We start from the raw sequence: 13,817 nt of genomic DNA, 5'->3' as shown, positions 1-13,817 counted from the left end.
CTGATTGTCACCCTTTGTGCCCAAGATGTTCAGGCCAGATCCATATTGGCAGCACACCGATTATGACAAATTGTGATTGTACCCCGTGTCCCCCACCCAGTTATCCCCGACCTCCCTCCCCCTCCCCCTTTCCCCCCACTCCACTTTCTCCCAAGGTCTGTTCTCTCCCTCTGCAGATTTGAGAGTGAGTAGAAATGTGCCCGACGACCATGGTAGGGAAGAGCTCAGCGGTGTGGCTGAGTGACTTCTAGAAAATTATGGCAGTTCAGCAAGGCTGAACCATGGCCTGAGGCTGGACTGGCTGGTAAGGAGCAGTTTGTCTGGAACCATGTTATCAGGATGTAAGTCACATGGCACTCAATTCACCTATTAAAAGAGTATAGTTCACTGGCTTTTAGTATGTTCACAGAGTTCATGCAACCACAGGGATGCCCTTGTAAGGTCCTATTGAAGGTGGCCTTCCTGAGGCTATCTGAACTGGCTTGTAGGGGATGTGTGGGCACATAAAGACTAACTAGGGGAAGCAGAAAAGAAAAAAGGCAACAATCCTTGGCCTGAGCTAAGCAGAGCTACCGCAGGTTTCCTGCGGATTGTGAGGGACAGGAGGGAGGTTCCCCAAGTCCACAGGCCACAGCTCCTATAATCTGGGATATGTCTTAACAGTCAAAGCAAAGGGAACCATAAAGCACCAAGAGTGTGGCACGTGACCAGGCCGAGGCTCCCAGAAGCCCCCATTCATCTGACAGATACGGAATAGAGCCTGGGTGCCTGAGCTTACCTGGGTGGTACACGGGGAGTGGGGCTTTTGTAAGTGGGAGTGGGAGAGGGGAGGCCTCCAGTCTAATGGCAGGAATGGAAAACAAAACCTCGGAGATCAGTGGAGGCTGAGTGTAACTAGGCAACTGGTATGGAACAAATTATTTCAGCGGCCCCAGATGAGGACGTGGATGAAAGGAGGAGAGGAAATGGTCTGCACACACAGGCTGTCCTCTCTTTTCTCATGCCATGGGGAGTAGCTGCTTTCCAAACCCGGCTGTGCTTGCAAAACTACACTTCTCAAGGCCACACCTCCCACGTTCTCATTCAGTGCATCTGCGTCAGGCCAGGAAACCACGGTGTATTTTTAACTGCCTGGATTTTCTCTGGAATCCTCTTTTTAATAATTTTTGTAACAACTTCAAACTTAAGCTGCAAGTGCAGGTCAAATAACTTATTTTCCTGAGCTGTTTTAGAGGAAGTGGCTGACCTGAAGAGTTCAGTGTGTATTACCCATAAACTAGAACATTCTCCTGTATAACTACAATATGGCCATGAAAATGAGAACATTCACATCTCTGGGTTACTACTATCTGATCCCCAGGCTCTATTCAAGTTGTGCCAGTTATTCCAATAATGTTTTTTTTCAGCAAAACGATCCAGTTCAGAATTATGCATGACATTTATTGTCACATCTCTTTAGTCTTCTTGAATCTTAGATGGTTCCTCAGTCTTTCTTTGACTCTCATGACCTTGATGCTTTTGAGTATCACAGGCCAGTGGTCTTGTAGACTGTCCTTCATTCTGGTTTGTTGTTTCCTCATGATTAGAGCCAGGCCATGCATCTTGTGCAGGAACGTCACAGATGTGATGCTGTGCTGTCCTTACTGCATCCTGTCATTCAGATTTGTCCCATTGTCTTTGATGTTCATTCTGTTCTGAATCCTCTTTACCTGCTTCAGAGAAAGGAGGAAAGGAATGTAAAGTTATAAATAACTGAGATTTGGACTTCCAGTCAAGATGGCAGAATAGACGGTCCCTAGCGTCACTCTCTCCCACAAATCAACCAATTTAAACTATAAAAACATAACATCAAGTGCATATGGAACGGGGAGACGTCCAGCAGGGGAGGCAGAAGCTCCACGGAGACCACATGCCCTGCGGGGCTGTCGTTGCACGATCTGGCAGGTAGGCTCCACCGCTGCCACCCAGCTCCATTCCCAGCCTAGCCCAGTGCACACAGAGTGGGGAGACATCTGGCAGGAGAGGCGGAGGCTCCGCAGAAACCACACACTCTGTGGGGCTGCCACAGTGTGATCCAGCAGGTAGGCTTCACCGCAGGCACCTGGCTCCATTCCCAGCCTGGCCTAGTGCGCTTGGAGCAGGGAGACGCCCGGCAGGGGAGGCGGGAACTCCATGGGGACCACACTGCTGCCGCGCGATCCAGCAGCCCAGCCCAATGTGTATGGAGCACAGAGACGTCCAGCAAGGGAGATAGAAGCTCCATAGAGTCCACACACCCTGTGGGGGGGCCACTGCCATGTGATCCGGCAGCAGGTAGGCTTCACCACCGCCAACCGGCTCCATCCTAAGCCTGGCCTAGCGTGCACAGAGCAGGGAGATATCCTGCAGGGGATGGGGAAGCTCTGCAGAGACCACACGCTCTGGGGTGCCTTGGTGCATCCCAGCAGCCCGGGTCAGAGTGCACGGAACAGGGAGAAGTCCAGCACAGGAGGTGGAAGCTCAGCAGAGACCACACACCCTGCGGTACTGCCCCATGACCCAGCAGCCCGGCAGAGTCCAAGCTGACCAGACAGGTGGCTCCCCAGAGAGGCCCAAGATCCAAGGCAATGACACATGCAAGGCATTAGTGGCCAACTGAGCAGTCATTGAGGTAGCCATACCAAATTGGCAACCACAGCAACATCTTAGTTAGTCAATAGTGTCAACCTGTGGACTGTGAAACCACCTGCCACAATGAATAAACATCAAAGAAAAGATACCAGAAATACGAAAAATCAAGAAAGTACACCACCAAAGGATAATAACTCTCAAGCTCTAGATCCTATAGAACAAGAAGCCCTTGAAATGACTGACAAGGAATTTTGAGTGATAATTTTAAGGAAACTGAATGAGATACAAGAAAACTCAGCTAGACATCATGATGAAATGAGGAAAAGTATACAGGACCTAAAAGAAGAAATGTACAAGGAAATCAATGCCTTGAAAAAAAATGTAGCAGAAGGGCCAGCCCGTGGCTCACTCGGGAGAGTGTGGTGCTGAGAACACCAAGGCCCCGGGTTCGGATCCTATATAGGGATGTCCGGTTAGCTCACTGGTTGAGCGTGGTGCTGACAACACCAAGTCAAGGGTTAAGATCCCCTTACTGGTCATCTTTTAAAAAAAAAAATTGTAGCAGAACTTGCTGAACTGAAGAAGTTATTCAGTGAAATAAAAAACACAACGGAGAGTTTAACCAGCAGGCTTGCAGAAGTTGAAGAGAGAACCTCTGAACTTCAAGATGGGCTGTTTGAAATAACAGAAGCAGACAAAAAAAAAAAAGAGAGAGAGAGAGAGAAAAGAATCAAAGGCATTGAAGAAAATCTGAGAGAGATATCAGACAACCTTAAGCGCTCAAATATCCGAGTCATGGGTATTCCAGAAGGGGAGGAAAAAGGAGATTGCATTGAAAACATATTCAACAAAATAGTGGCAGAAAACTTCCCAGGTATAGGAAAAATCACTGATCTTAAGATCCAGGAAGCTCAATGATCTCCTAATGTATTCAACCCAAAAAGGTCTTCTCCAAGACATGTTATAGTCAAATTGGCAAAACTCAAAGACAAAGAGAGAATCTTAAAAGCTGTAAGAGAGAAGTGTCAAATCACCTATAAGGGAGCCCCAATCAGGCTAACATCAGACTTTTCATCACAAACCCTAAAAGCCAGAAAGGAATGGGATGATATATTCAAAATACTAAAAGACAGAGATTGCCAGCCAAGAATACTCTACCCTGCAAGGCTATCCTTCCGAAATGAAGGGCAAATAGTATATTTCTCAGACAAACAAAAACTGCCGGAGTTCACCACCACACGACCACCCTTACAAGAAATTCTCAAGGGAGTACTGGGTTTGGTTCCTGAAAAATAACTACCACTACCATAAAAACCCAAGAAAAATCAAAACCCACTAGTATAAGAAAAATGGCATTCATGAAGAGAAAACAAACAAACAAAAACACTATATACAACCTAAGGAACCAACAAACACAGAAAACAAACAGTAAATCGGAAAGCAAGGAACAAAAGACACCTAAGACAACCAAACAATAATCAATAAAATGCTAGGAATAAATCAACACTTTTCAATAACAACTCTTAATGTAAAAGGCTTAAATCCCCCAATCAAAAGACACAGACTGGCTGATGGATTAAAAAGGAGGACCCAACTATATGCTGCCTTCAAGAGACCCACCTCACCCGTAAGGACTCACATAGACTAAGAGTGAAAGGATGGAAAAAGATTTACCATGCAAACAGAAAAGAAAAACGAGCTGGAGTAGCTATTCTTATATCTGACAAAATAGACTTTAAACTAAAAACCATAAAAGGAGACAATGAGGGACACTATGTAATGATAAAAGGACTGATCCATCAAGAAGACATAACAATCATAAATATGTATGCACCCAATGTTGGAGCAGCCAGATTTATAAAACAAACTCTATTAGATCAAAAGAAGGAAATAGACACTAATACCATAATAGCAGGGGACCTGAACACCCCACTGTCAATATTGGACAGATCATCTAGGCAAAGAATCAGTAGAGAAACACAAGATCTAAACAATACTCTAGACCAATTGGACTTGGCAGATATCTACAGAACAGTCCATCCAATAACCTCAGAATATTCATGCTTCTCATCAACACATGGATCATTCTCCAGGATAGATCACATATTAGGTCACAAATCAAGTCTCAACAAATTCAGAAAAATTAGAATTATCCTATGTATTTTCTCAGACCACAATGGATTAAAATTAGAAATCAATAACAAATGAAATTCTGGAAACTATGCAAACACATGGAAATTAAACAGCATTGACTTAGTGACATATGGGTCCAAGAAGAAATCAAGTAGGAAATCAAAAAATTTATTCAAACTAATGAAAATAATGATACATCATACCAAAACCTGTGGGATATTGCAAAAGCAGTACTAAGGGGGAAATTTATTGCATTAAATGCTCACCTCAGAAGAATGCAGAGATGGCAAGTGAACAACCTAACACTTCACCTTAAAGAACTAGAAAAACAAGAACAATCCAAACCTAAAGTTAGCAGATGGAAAGAAATCATTAAGATCAGAGCAGAACTTAATGAAATTGAAACCCAAAAAACAATACAAAAGATCAATGAATCAAAAAGTTGGTTTTTTGAAAAGATAAATAAAATGGACAAACCATTAGCATGGCTAACAAAAAAAAAAAGAAGAGAGAAGATTCAAACAACAAAAATTAGAAGTGAAAAAGGTGATATTACAACTGATTTATCTGAAATACAAGGGATCATTCGAGACTACTGTAAACAACTATACGCCAACAAATTTGAAAATCTGGAGGAAATGGATAAATTTCTGGACACACACAAGCTCCCAAAACTGAGCCATGAAGACGTAGAAAATCTGAACAGACCAATAACAATAAAGGAGATTGAAGCTGTTATCAGAAGGCTCCCAACAAAGAAAAGCCCAGGACCAGATGGATTCACAGCAGAATTTTACCAAACATTCAAAGAGGAATTGACACCGATTCTTTACAAACTATTCCAAAAGATTGAAACAGACGCAAATCTCCCAAACTCATTCTATGAAGCAAATATCATCCTGATACCAAAACCAGGTAAAGATATAACCAAAAAAGAAAACTACAGGCCGATATCTTTGATGAATATAGCTGCAAAAATCCTCACTAAAATACTAGCAAACAGAATACAGCAACACGTATGTAAAATTATACACCACGATCAAGTGGGATTCATCCCAGGGATGCAAGGTTGGTTCAACATATGCAAATCAATAAATGTGATACACCATATTAATAAACTCAAACACAAGGACCATATGATCATCTCTATAGATGCTGAAAAAGCATTTGATAAAGTTCAGCACTCATTCATGACAAAGACCCTCTATAAGTTAGGTACAGATGGAAAGTATCTCAACACAATTAAAGCCATATATGATAAACCCACTGCCAATATCATCCTGAATGGGGAAAAGCTGAAAGCTTTTCCTTTATGAACAGGAACTAGACAAGGATGCCCACTCTCACCACTCCTATTCAACATAGTGTTGGAAGTACTAGCCAGAGCAATCAGAGAAGAGAAGGAAATAAAGGGCATCCAAATTGGAAAAGATGAAGTCAAACTGTCCCTGTTTGCAGATGACATGATCCTATATATCGAACAGCCTAAAGCCTCTACAAAAAAACTCTTGGAGTTGATAAATGATTTCAGCACAGTAGCAGGATAAAAAATCAACACACAAAAATCAGTAGCATTTCTATTCTCCAATAGTGAACATGCAGAAAGAGAAATCAAGAAAGCCTGCCCATTTACAATAGCCACCAAAAAAAAAAAAAAAAAACTTAGGAATTCAGTTAACCAAGGATGTGAAAAATCTCTATAATTAGAACTATAAACCACTGCAAAATGGTGCAGCCTCTATGGAAAATGGTATGGCGGTTCCTCAAACAATTGCAGATAGATCTACCATACGACCCAGCTATCCCACTGCTGGGAATATACCCAGAGGAATGGAAATCATCAAGTCGAAGGTATACCTGTTCCCCAATGTTCATAGCAGCACTCTTTACAATAGCCAAGAGTTGGAACCAGCCCAAATGTCAATCATCGGATGAGTGGATACGGAAAATGTGGTACATCTACACAATGGAATACTACTCAGCTGTAAAATCGAATGAAATACTGCCATTTGCAACAACATGGATGGACCTTGAGAGAATTATATTAAGTGAAACGAATCAGGCACAGAAAGAGAAATACCACATGTTCTCACTTATTGGTGGGAGCTAAAAATAAATAAATTCACACACACACACAAAAAAACCGGGGGTGCGGGGTGGGGGGTGGGGAAGACATAACAATTACAATTCCTTGAAGTTGATACGACAAGCAAACAGAAAGGACATTGTTGGGTGGGAGGGGGAAAAGGGAGGAGGGAAGGGGGTTTCGGTGATGGGCCACGATAATCAACCACATTGTATATCGACAAAATAAAATTTAAAAAAAAAAGAATCATAAAAATAAATAAATAAATAAATAACTGAGATTAAAAAACCCAAGAAACCCTCCATTTGATCTATGTTATTTGAATAATTCAGAGAAATGCTCAACATCACTAATCATTAGGGAAATGCAAATCAAAACCAGAATGAGATATTATCTCATGCCAGTTAGATTGGCTATTATAAAAAAAGTCAGAATAACAAATGCTCATGAGGATGCAGAAAAAGGGAAACACTTCTGCACTGTGGGTGGGACTTTAAATTAGCACAGCCATTAAGGAAAACAGTCTGGAGGTTTCTCAGACAACTACAGATAGAGCTCCTATACATCCAGCAATCCCACTACTATGTATATACCCAAAGGGACAGAAATCATGTCGAAGGGATACCTGCACCCCCATGTTCATCCCCCCTCTATTAACAATAACCAAGATATAGAACCAACCTAAATATCCATCAGTGGATGCCTAGAAAAGGAAAACATGGTATATACACATGATAGAATACTACTTGGCCAGAAAAAAGAATGAAATTCTGCCATTTGCAGCAACATGGATGAGTTTGGAGAAAATTACGTTAAGTGAAATAAACCAGGCACAGAAAGAGAAATACTGCATGTCCTCACTCATAAGTGGGAGCTAAGAAGGAAGGAAAAAGAAAGAAATCAACAACCACAATAATGCATTGAACTTTCAGAAGGAGAGAACAGATCTATGGTCACTAGAGGTGGAAAAGAGGGAGGGGGAGGAGGGTTAGGGAGAAACTGGGTAATGGACACAAGAATGCTTACATTTTTTTTTTTTTTTTTGTCTTTTTGTGACCAGTAAGGGGATCGCAACCCTTGGCTTGGTGTCGCCCGCACCACGCTCAGCCAGTGAGAGCACTGGCCATTCCTATATAGGATCCGAACCCACGGCGGGAGTGCCGCTGTGCTCCCAAGCGCTGCACTCTCCCGAGTGCACCACGGGGCTGGCCCCAAGAATGCTTACATTTTGTAATGATGAATATACTATCCTGATTCGATCATCACATATTGTACACAGGTATTGATATTCAACTCTCTACCCCACAAATATGTGTAATAATTCATGTAAACATTGTATCTAGTTGGCAGATAGCAGACGTGTAGCCTCAGTCTTTCCTTTTCAAGTTTTGCCTTAGTGCTGTAATATTTAAAACACACAAAAGGTATAAAGAATAATTTAACTTGAATTATAATAACTTGATATATAGTACATTTTTCAATTCTATTTTTCCATGAACTTTTTGAAGTGTTTTTGTACAACACGTATTTCCATTTTTTTTTTTTATAACAAACATTAAGTCTCTTTATTGAAAAATATTACGCAGTCATAGTTAAACAACATATTTTGGTTAAAATATGTTAACCAAAAAACATGTTTTTTTTTTTTTTTTCCTAAATTTTTTTTTTTTTTTTTAAATTTTATTTTGTCGATATACATTGTGGCTGATTATTGCTCCCCATCACCAAAACCTCCCTCCCTTCTCCCTCCCCCTCCCCCCAACAATGTCCTTTCTGTTTGCTTGTCGTATCAACTTCAAATAATTGTGGTTGTTATATCTTCTTCCCCCCCCCCCCCCGGTTTGTGTGTGTGTGTGTGTATGTGTGTGTGTGAATTTATATATTAATTTTTAGCTCCCTCCAATAAGTGAGAACATGTGGTATTTCTCTTTCTGTGCCTGACTTGTTTCACTTAATATAATTCTCTCAAGGTCCATCCATGTTGTTGCAAATGGCAGTATTTCATTCGTATTTATAGCTGAGTAGTATTCCATTACAACATGTATTTCCAACTGGATAATTATATATCACTGTATATGTAACATAATATGATATAATGTAATGTAATAATTTGAATTCTTAAATCACCTAGTTCGAGAATTAAGCCACTGACAGTTCAGTTATGTGGAGTATGCATAAAGCAAATGTACTTCACAGGGGCTGGTTCTCCAAAGCCTTGCAGTTTCAAATACTGACCTTGCAAAGGACAGGAAATTTTCCCCAGGATATAAAGTCTCTGTTGTAAGATAAAGAATTGTAACACAGCAAGGTTGCTGGCTCAAAGACAGACAGGTTACTGATTGATATGCAAAGATACTGGGAAATTGCTGTAAGAAGAGAATGTTTGCTAAAATCAAGCTTTTGTTGCAAACTGCATTATGGAAGGTCACCTTGCTTGACTTACTGAATGTTATCAGCTTCTGTTGTTAAACTTGTTAAACTGTACTTAACAAAAACCCACCTATGTTCTCTTCCTGTAACTTCCTGGTCTGGATAATAAATGTGAGAAGAGGACCCCAATTCATGGTTAATTTCCCAAGTGGAAGGAATGCCTCTATTTTGAGGGTTCTGGGAGATTAACCCCCCCTTTCGGGGCTTCTCACTGCTCATAAGAGATGGGCTTTGAGTAATCTTTGGAGGCTCTGTCACCCAGGGGTGACAAATCCGTGGGAAGCAAAGCAACACAGTTACATCTCTCTTGTAAATTCCTCCTCAGCTTCAGTCGGCTCTGATTTTGCCCAGGACTCCCTGACCCAGGATTCCTTGACAACGTGACAAAATCCTGGGTTTCGAAGGCAATTAGATCCTCATTCAGCCCAGATGTGGATATTTGTTTTCTAGCGTGGCTGTCTAGCTTGCTCTGGCATCTGGTGGTTGCACATGGAATTGCAGCTTCTCATGTGTTCTTTGTCAGAATTTTTTTTTCTTTTGTAATTCTGCCTTTGTTTCTTTTTTAAAACATTATTTTGAAATGTAAGATTTGATTTTCTTAAGTTGAATATATTATAACTTATTTTTACAAGCTTTCTGGTTCTACAGGGACCGCTGTGCACTGGTTAGAACCTTTGTTTAAGCATTAGCTGCTCAATGATCATAATTCTTCAGTCTTTTGACATAGTATCTTGGTGTGTGTGTGTGCATGTATGTGTGTGTGTTTAAGAATGGTTCTCCTTTATTAAAAATATTTTAGGGCTGACCCCGTGGCGCACTTGGGAGAGTGCGGCGCTGGGAGCGCAGCGATGCTCCTGCCTCGGGTTTGGATCGTATATAGGAATGGCCGGTGTGCTCACTGGCTGAGTACCGGTCACGAAAAAGACAAAAAATAAAATAAAATTTAAAATTAGCAATTTATTAATTGCCAATATATGACAGGCACTAAGGTGGATGCTGGCACAAAATAAGAATAATCTGGATGGCTAATTAACTTAGTTCTTTTGATTTGTTTCCATGAAACAGGAAACTCCTTTATTAATCTACAAAGGAAGGAAAGCTAATAGTAAACAATATTTATTAGTTATCTGTTATGTGCTGGGTGAACACATGTTAATTTCCAGAAAATGTCACAGTGCACTGCATTGCTTGAAATGCATCAAATAGTAAATTAAAGTCATAACTAGGCTGTTTGGTAGTCATTCTTGAGACATCTGTGGATGTTAACCTTGCTGGTGAAAGTTTTATGAAGAGCAGACTTTTTGCATAATCTCAAAGTATCATCCCACAAAGTACTTATTACACAGAAAAATATAACTCTTAATTAATATAACTTTTAATGTAACAGCAGAGAAACTTGGCAGACTCCATCTTACCCAAGTGATCAAAGTTAACATTACAAGCAATGGAACAAACCAACATCAAGTGCCTCCTGATGCAACAGGCTAAGGATTCACATTACTTCTGTGGCATTTTTTGGGAAAAAAAACAAAACATAACCTGAATCTAATAATGAGAAAAAGCATTAGACAAACTCAAATTAAGACACATTCCACGAAATAGCTGGCCTGTCTTCTTCCAACATATTAAGGAAATGAAAGACAAAGACTGAGATGTTGTTCTAGATAAAAGGATAATAAAAATAGATTTGACAACTAATTGCAACGGGTGTGATTCTGGACAGGTGGAACGTAGCTATAAAGGACATTATTGGGACACATACACAGAATGATAAAAGACGTGAGGCAAAAATGTAAAAAACTGGTATATATGGATGAAGTGTGTATGGGACTTCCTTGTATAATTCGTGCCAATTTTCTGTGTTTTAAAGTATACACGCATATAGCCCTTCCTCTGGTATCCTCGTGGGATTGATTTCAGGACCACCGCAGACAACAAAATTCGAAGATGCTCAAGTCCCTTATATAAAATGACATAGTAACGCTCATCCTCCCGTACACTTGGAATCATCTGTAGATCACTTATAACTCCTAATACAATGTAATGCTATGTAAATAGTTTTTACATTGTATCATTTTTTAAATTTGTACTACTTGTATTGTTATTTTTCATTGGCCCCCCCAATATCTTCCATGAGAGGTTGGTTGATCCCGCGAATGCCGAACCACGATAAGGAGGGCCAACTGGATAAAAAGTGAACCCCAAAAAGTGTTTCTGAAAGTAACAAGCTCTTTGAGAACAAAGAACTGACTTATTTTTCATTATGAAATCCACATAGTGTGCTTCTTAAAGAAAAAAACGAGGAATACAGAAAAGTAAGACGACGACCCGTCAATCACTCACACATGTCACAGAGCTGCCCCGGAAGCCTGGAGTCCCATCCCCGCAGAAGGTCAGAGAGGGGGAGGGGTTCGCCAGCAGAAGGTCAGAGAGGGGGAGGGGTTCGCCAGCAGAAGGTCAGAGAGGGGGAGGGGTGCGCCAGCAGAAGGTCAGAGAGGGGGAGGGGTGCGCCAGCAGAAGGTCAGAGAGGGGGAGGGGTGCGCCAGCAGGTCAGAGAGGGGGAGGGGTGCGCCAGCAGAAGGTCAGAGAGGGGGAGGGGTTCGCCAGCAGAAGGTCAGAGAGGGGGAGGGGTGCGCCAGCAGAAGGTCAGAGAGGGGGAGGGGTGTGCCAGCAGAAGGTCAGAGAGGGGGAGGGGTGCGCCAGCAGGTCAGAGGAGGAAGAGGGGTGTGCTAGATGGAGAATATTTTGGGACTGCAAGAACAATATAGAAAAGACAGGACAGTGCGTAAGGGCATGGCTTAGGGACAATCCGAGGACAGCCACGGCATCGCTGTAAGGCCGGACGCTGGGGCTTGAAGAGTGAGCAGAGGGGATGGGGAGGGACTTCCAACGAGGGGCGACCAGCGGGAGGGGGCGGTCTGGGCAAGTCACAGTCTCCCCGCGTCAGTTTGCACAATGCCTGGCACACGGCCGGAGCTTAATACAGTTTCTGGGCTGAGTGACTGAGTGCACAAAGGCGGGCCCTCAGATCCCGTGCAGCCTGCCCGCAGGGACACCCCCGCAGGGAGCTCAGCTCGTGATCCGCGGGGGCGGGCGGGCGTGGACCAGCCGGGCGGTGACGCACGCAGCACGCAGGCGGAGAGCTCGGTTTCCAGGGCAACAGGCGCCGGGTCTCTTGCCTTCCGCGCGAGCTCGTGCGTCACTTCCGGTCGTCCCTCTGCGTTTCTGGCTTGGTGGAGGATTGGTTCCGATGCGGAACGGGGCGTCGGCGAGGAGATGGAATTGGGAAAGGGTTGGTCAAAATGAGCCTTCAGTTCTGTGAGAGGAGCCGGGCAGAGGGAGGCAGGCGGAGCTTGGCTTCCGTCCCCCCACCCGATCGCTTTCAAATTCGCTGCCTAGGCGCGCGGGAAAGTGATACCTCGGGGCTGCCGGCCTAGAGCATGCGCACTCCCACGGAGGGAGCTTCCGTGATTTCCACGCAGCCGGAGGGGCGGGGAGGTGGGCGTGGTCTCGGGGCGGGGCGGGCGAGCGAAGGTGCTGATTGGCCGGTTAGAGTCCGGCTCCACGAGCCGCTGTAGACCCCCATGTGGCGGGCTCTGGCCTTTCATTTATTCTTTCATTCATGGAATGGGTTGACTCGCTCCGCTGTGTCAGAGCTTGTGCTAGGCGCTGGGGATTCAGAGATGACGCGGACACAGTCCCTGTCCTCGCGCCTACGCTTTGTAGGCTGCGGTGTCCCCTCCTTTCATTCCTTGCAACCTTATCTCCTCTCAGGTCTGGTGTGATGTGGTTCTTGTAAAAGGAGGTGACACAGCCTCCAAGGTCTTATGGGCCCACACCTCTGAAGGCAGCTGCTGAACACTGAAAGGCCGGAGGTGGAACCCTGGCTAGCCGCTGAACGACCGAGCCCTCCTTTCACTTTACATTCGCAGCTGAAAGAACAGTATGGTAACCTTGCAGAGGGGTTGTGCGGTTTGAAATAGCTTTGGCGCTTACCTTGGGGTTGAATCAGAGCTTCTTTCCTCATTAGCTGTGTGACTTTGGGCCACTGAGGGAGGCCTGTGGTGTTGTTCAGCTCTGGCTAAACCTGTAGTCTGAATAATTCTCAGGTGAAGGATTTGTCAACCAAACCCAAAATTTTTGCTCCGGATCTAAAGCACCCTCTCCACCAGACATACCGATAATAAAATTACATTGTAATTTCCATTGCCTGATTCCTGTGTCTTAGTTTCTCAATTGTTCCACACTCAGAAAGGGTAAAAAAAAGAAAAAAAAAAGCAGTGTTATTGCTCCTTAAATAGAACAACCTACCTTTTAGGGTCATTGTGAGGATTATGAGAAATATTTATGCCAAGCACATTGCACATTACCTGCTCATGAATGGGATCTGTGCCCTTCTAAGAAGAGGCCAGAGAGCTAGCTGGCTCTCTGTTCACCATGTATTCTTTTGTAAGAACACAAGGAGAAGTTGGCAATCCGTCACCCAGAAGAGGGCCCTCACCAGAACCTGACCATACTGGCACCCCGATCTTAAGACTTCCAGGTTCCAGAACTGTGA

Source organism: Cynocephalus volans, chromosome 15 (genome assembly GCF_027409185.1).
Source record: "Cynocephalus volans isolate mCynVol1 chromosome 15, mCynVol1.pri, whole genome shotgun sequence".
Classification (NCBI taxonomy): domain Eukaryota; kingdom Metazoa; phylum Chordata; class Mammalia; order Dermoptera; family Cynocephalidae; genus Cynocephalus; species Cynocephalus volans.
This window is presented reverse-complemented; position numbering follows the sequence as displayed.